Source organism: Camellia sinensis, chromosome 5 (genome assembly GCF_055761805.1).
Source record: "Camellia sinensis isolate YWXY chromosome 5, ASM5576180v1, whole genome shotgun sequence".
NCBI lineage: Eukaryota > Viridiplantae > Streptophyta > Magnoliopsida > Ericales > Theaceae > Camellia > Camellia sinensis.
The window spans coordinates 133,651,055-133,657,154 of record NC_138965.1 but is presented as its reverse complement, the minus strand read 5'-3'; the positions used below and the strand labels follow the sequence as shown (position 1 = coordinate 133,657,154).

At 34.3% G+C, this 6,100-nt stretch overlaps 1 long non-coding RNA gene across 2 annotated transcripts; it reads left to right on the top strand.

Moving 5' to 3' along the window:
- The first annotated feature begins 486 nt into the window (after positions 1-486).
- LOC114311039 (uncharacterized) lies at positions 487-6,100 on the top strand. 2 transcript variants are annotated; one of them, XR_003646365.2, is made up of 3 exons: positions 712-1,632; positions 2,566-2,757; positions 5,938-6,100. It is a non-coding gene; the product is annotated as an uncharacterized LOC114311039 (long non-coding RNA). The 2 variants fall into 2 exon arrangements; XR_003646364.2 differs by lacking the exon at positions 5,938-6,100 and having other exon boundaries at positions 487-1,632; positions 2,566-2,961.

The window sequence follows — 6,100 nt, the reverse complement described above, 5'->3', positions numbered from 1 at the left end:
GGAGACCATTTTGTTTATTATGTAGTTTGTAGTTTATAATGCTATTGTTTCAAGAAGTATTTAATAATGTGACACTTTAAATCTTTTTCCATTCACATGTTGTTGGCTTGCAAAAGTAGAAGGCATTTTTGGTTTGATGACTCGTGTAAATCCTCTGATTTCTATGTTTATGCACTGGCATAGTGACATGTTTGCATTAGATATAAATATTATAGTATACACTTCTCTGCCTATTCATCATCTTTAAATTCAATGACATTTGATTGTGTAGGGTACAAGCGTATAGACCTTCCATATCTAAATACTTTCCTAGAGGTGTAAAAGAAATTTTTCTGCTGCCATGATGGAACAGACGATCACACTTCATTTTCAAGTTTCATTCCCATCTCCACAAGCACAAATTGTTAATGACCTTTTTTTATCCCAATATTTGTGGTCAACAATATTGGAAATATAAATCAGTTTATTGATTTCAACAGATCTAAAACGTCACTTCCATCATACTATGAGAGATTAGTCTTTCCTTATTAACTCAATTTATTTACTGTCACCTTCAGCATTTAGTTCTTAGAATTGTGCTTGCTCAAAACTATATAGGACTTACATATTTATCAAAAAAAGAAAAAAAAAAAACCGACTCACGTTATTATCTTGTAGCTTTACTTCTGACCTCTTACGTTCTTGATTTTTTTTTCCATGGATTAGTTCTCTTCCAACACAGACTCACAGAACAACCTGGCAATAGCCGTGAATTAACTAAAATTAATTGTCGTTATTCTGTTAAAAATAGATAATCTGCAAACATATTCCAGCCATGGCTGGCCTTATTTCCCAAGATTGGCAAGAAGATGTGCTGCATCAGGCATTTGACCTTTCTTGAAACTATTGTGCATTTTACGAGTGTCTTTTGGCACTTGCGTGACAACATGTGACTAGATTACAAGGTTTCAGATCACAGATTCAGATTATTCTAGTGTGAGCTTGGGGTGAATGCAATCTTAAATCTGTAAGGCTTGCTTTTGTAGGACAACTTGTGTGATATGTGGCCATAAATATAACAATTCAATTGAAAGAAAGGTTTGGAACCTACCACTTGCTAGGTCTCATGGGCAGCTTAGGTGCCAAAATCATCCAGATAAAATGATGTTAGCCGCTCAATCTCAGTATGACTTGGATGTTGTGAAATCTTAAGCCTGAAGCCCAAGACGCTTATGCCTCGAGAGGTATGTCTCTCTACTACACCCCAAAAAGTCTTAAGCCTTTTCTTATTTCATTAACTACTTATATAAAAATAAAAATAAAAACCCATTAAACTACTGTCATATCTCTTTTTCCATTTTTTTTTCCCTTCTGATTTTTGTTTTTGGGTTGGAGGGGTTAGGAGGTAGTAGTTCTTTTTCATGGATTAGGTTTGGTTGTTTTGTTATTTTCTCATCTTCCTCTCTTTCTTTTCAATCATTTTCTTTTCCTTTCTTTTTGTCTAGCTACTTATTAATTTTCCTTTCGTATTTGTTTTCCTATATGTTTTTGATGAGAGCAAACGGTGAGTTGGAGTTTTCTTTGATCATCGCCACACTCTGGACAACCAATCAATCGCTCCGATTGTCTTTCTAAAAATCCCAGCATTTCGAGGTACCCATTCCATTCCGATTTCTCTTCACCATTTCTTTGATTTTAATACTCATATATACAGAGTATATTCATATATATCCGTAAAATTGATTTAATTATTCTTTTTTCTTTGTAATAATGAATTAGAAATGCTTGCTAATCAGGTCCATAAAACTCTGATGATATGTTTAATTATTCACTATTCATACTTCAAATCTCCATTTCAATAGCCAAGTTATCATTGCAAAAGGGGAAAAAGTTAAGTTGGTATCAATGTCAGATAGAAACATTGAAAATGTCATTTTTTTGTTCCACAAGGTCTTGTAGGAATATAAACCCTCAACGAAATAAACAAAAGAAGAAGAAAACAAGGATCCTAACGGTGTATCCCCCCATGACCTGATAGGTTATTTTCTAATTTTATTTATTTGTTAATTCTGTTAAGCTTGACAGGGAAAGTCTATTCTCTTAAAGGACTAATTATGAAGCTGAGGAATCTAGATACCTATTTAACAAGAAACAAATTCAGCAAAACAATTTCTTTTGCTGATAAAGGATGTCAATGCTTGATGATGATACACTGTGTGCCCTTAATAGTGAGAGATTGATATTTACTCTTAGAACCAATCAACTATATTTTTACGTTTGAATGTAATATAAGTAGACATTTGCTGAAGGATGCTCCAAGGTATTCATGGCTTCATTTGTGGGCTTTCATCAAATGAGTTTCTAGCATTTTTTTCCTTGTTGACATTTCTATTATTGTAATCATTTGCTTGATGGGTCAAACACAAATACAAGTATAGAGTAATATGCTAATCAAATTGACTTGTATAGTTTTGTATTTGTATTTATGTCTGGCGTATTAGTTTATGTTTGTTATGAAGCCAAAGTATCAGTTTTGATTGGATGCATTTTCATTTTAATGCTTTCGTTCTATTTTCATCGTTGAAGGTTATGATTAAAAATTTGAAGCAAGTAGTGAACGTGGTTTTGAATTCATTCCAAGATCCTCATCCTCGAGTGTGATGGGCAACTATTAATGCAATTGGACAGTTGTCTTCAGATTTAGGCCTAGATTTGCAAGTTCAATATCATCAATGTTTGCTACCAGCTTTGGATGATTTTCAGAATCCCCGCATCCAGGTTAGTTCTTTTGGTGCTTTGACAATTGTAAATTTTAGATGGTTACAATTGATTTTTTATCTTGTCCTTGGTCCTGCAAATATCAATGGCATGATTAAATCTGGTATGTATTTGGTGAGTCACTTTTAGGTATTTTGCTTTTACTTTTTACTTATATTTTCTACTTTCAAGGATTTATATTGACAAGTTTGGTAGTCCCTGATATATTCTCCAGTTTGGATTTTACGTTTTTTTTATACCAATTACTATGGATCAATGTGATTTTGGTTGTTCACTTGTGTTTTGGCGATTTACATTAACAAACTTTTAAATACTTCTATAAGTAATGGTGTGATACCCCTGTTCCGTAATGTCCTAATTGGTCCTTAATATGAATGTGATTATGTGTTTTGACATGATTGTGTGCGTCATTATGTAAAAATATGTGGTTTTGAATTTCTATCTGTTCACCGTAGGAATATCTACTTGATTATCTGCTTTGGAAATTAAATTGAGGGCCTTATCGGCCACAGAACCCGAAATTGATTACGCCATTGAATTTGGCATAATTTTTAGAACCTACGGTGAAATTTAATTGAAAACTGATTCAGTTCAAATTAATCAGATTTAATTAATGATTTAATGCTCAACTATTTTATGTTAAAATAATGTATATGAGTGGGGCTATACTATAAGCCTTATAAAGTTCAATTCCCTCATTTTACATGACTTTGGCTGATCAACTCTAAGAAAAAAAGGAGAGGGCCGGCTGTTAGAGAGAGGGAGGGAGAGAATTGTATAAATTTGGACTCAAGCTTGGAGACTTGAAGTCTAGTTCAAGAATTAACCATAAATTGGGCTTCTAGGTAAGCATTGATTCTTGAATTCACAAATTTAAGGTGTAATCTTGTGTGTTCAAAGTTAATCAATGGTCAAGAGCATGTTTTGAATTTGTTTTGTTGAATTGGAAGACCATATATGCATGCATGTATGTATGTAATTGTTTGGAATTTGCATGATTGAGCTTGAATTACATGATTCATGTTGCAATTTGGTTGAAATCCATGTAAATTTGTAGTTGAAGCTCATGTATAGTCACCATTGGTATCATCTAAGTTGAGAATGGGAGCTAGACACCACATGCATGTACAATCTATGAAGATAAGAGCTTTGAATGCATAAATGTGTATGTTAGAATTGAGTTTGGTGTCAATTTGAGTCATGCATGTGTTAAATCTTTGAAATTGAGCTCCATGATGATGTGTTTTGATGTTTATACCATGTTAGTACAAGTATGTGTGGAATTGGAGCTATAAAATGCATGAATTGTTAGTTGAAAGTCGAAATGAAACTCAAGAACACAATCTGGGATTTCCATAATTTTGATGTCCGCTCGAGCGGGAAATACGTGCTCCCAGTACTTTTTGCAGACTTTGTGTCCGCTCGAGCGGGGTAATTCACGCTCGAGCAGGGGAGCTTCGTAGACAGGCCTTCCGCTTGAGCGCCCTATTTCACGCTCGAGCGTATTTTTCATGCAACCAGTACTTTCACAGGCCTTAAGGGTCCGCTCGAGCGGGGACCCTGTTTTCTGAAATTTTGTTTACGCGTTCTGTGTTTCGTTTTCCGTCCTCTTTCACTTCTAATCACTCTTGGGCATACTTTGAGCATTGTAATTGAATTAAAGAGATAAGAATGAAGCCTAAAGAGGAAAATGTGAATTAAAGAACGGATTAAATTAATTGTAACCCATATGTGTTATGTGATGTGTAGGGTCAAGCTCCAGGGCAAATCCACAAGCCGATCACTGTGAGTAATATCTGAATTATGTTATTGTCCAATTGCTTACTTCTACGTAAGTTTTGTAAAGTTCATCAATGTTGAATGGTGGACAAAGTTTGAAATGAAAGTCTGAAAGGCTTAAATGCCAGTTTGATATGACAAGTTTGAAAGGCTTAAATGCCAGTTTGAAATGAAAGTCTGAAAGGCTTAAATGCCAGTTTGAAATGAAAGTTTTGAAAGGCTTAAATGCTAGTTTGATATGACAAGTTTGGAAGGGCCGAAAGGCCAGTCTGATACGGAAATTTGATAAGGCCAAAGGGCCATTCTAATATGAACGTTCGAAAAGGCCAAAGGCCAGTTGACATGAATGAATTGGGCCCAAGGCCATCTGATGTATAATGTTCCAATGTATTTTCTTTATTTGATATTATTCACTGGGCTATCGCTTACGCTTATTCATGTGTTTGTAGGTGAGCCAAGAGAGGTCCAAACTCAGCCCCAGTGAAGTCCGTGTAGAACAATCGAGTTTTGGAGAGTCAACCCATGTGTCTCACGCATGAGACTCGTCTTCGCCTTTTGTCATTTTGTTTTATGTTGTCATATTGGCGAAGTCTTTGTATATGTTGTACATAGTTTTCAGGGGTTGACTTAGTTTTTGAATGATCCTGTCTGTACAGAACCTTATGGTACTGAGTATCTATTGTGAGTTATTAATGTATATGTGTATGGTTTGTTTTCTTTATGTGCCATGTAAGCACAGCTCTAAGGACAAAGTTTTAAATTGCTTCCGTTTGGCCCCTATTAACTCTGTTAAGATACGTTGTTTTGGTTTGAGGCCGTAAGTAATCTTATGATTACTGGCCGGTTATGTCCTTAACCCACGGGGACGGGTTCGGGTCGTGACAAATGGTGAGGGCTTCATTCGAAAAAACTTTCTTGAGAGCCAAAACCTTGGTACTTGAGATCAATTTTTTCCCTATGAATGGGTGTCTATACTACCAAATATTTGCATCAAATGGCTAAAAATAACTTAGATTCCAAATCAATAGTTATTTTCCGACTTCCAAATCTAAAATTTCAGTTACAGCAGAAACTATGTAAAACAGATAGGGTGAAATAAAAGCGTGTCATGAGCCTAAGGGAAAATGGTTAGAGTTCTGCTAGATGTAGATAAAGCGGGCTATTGAAGTGGGTGGGAGGATGTAACAAACAACATAGGACAAAAAATGTTACTGTTTGGAAAAAAATGTTTTTAGAGTTACAGCCAAACATTGAAAAACAAAATAAATGTAAATTATTTTACATGAAATTATTTTTGCTGTAAATTATTCAAAGCAAACAGAGCTTGAAACAAATAGAAGTTTCCTTTAATTATGTTGTAAATGATGAATTTTTTTTTTTGTTTTTTTGTTTTTTTTGCAGATGCAACATTTTTGAGTACGTGATGATATCTTCACATATCGATATTAGAGTTTACTATTGATATCAAAACAAGATATAATATATATGCTTTTTTATTTGTATTATCGATACTTTTGTTTTGTTTTAAATGCAAAAATTTGAGTTCTTAAATATCAAAAAAAGA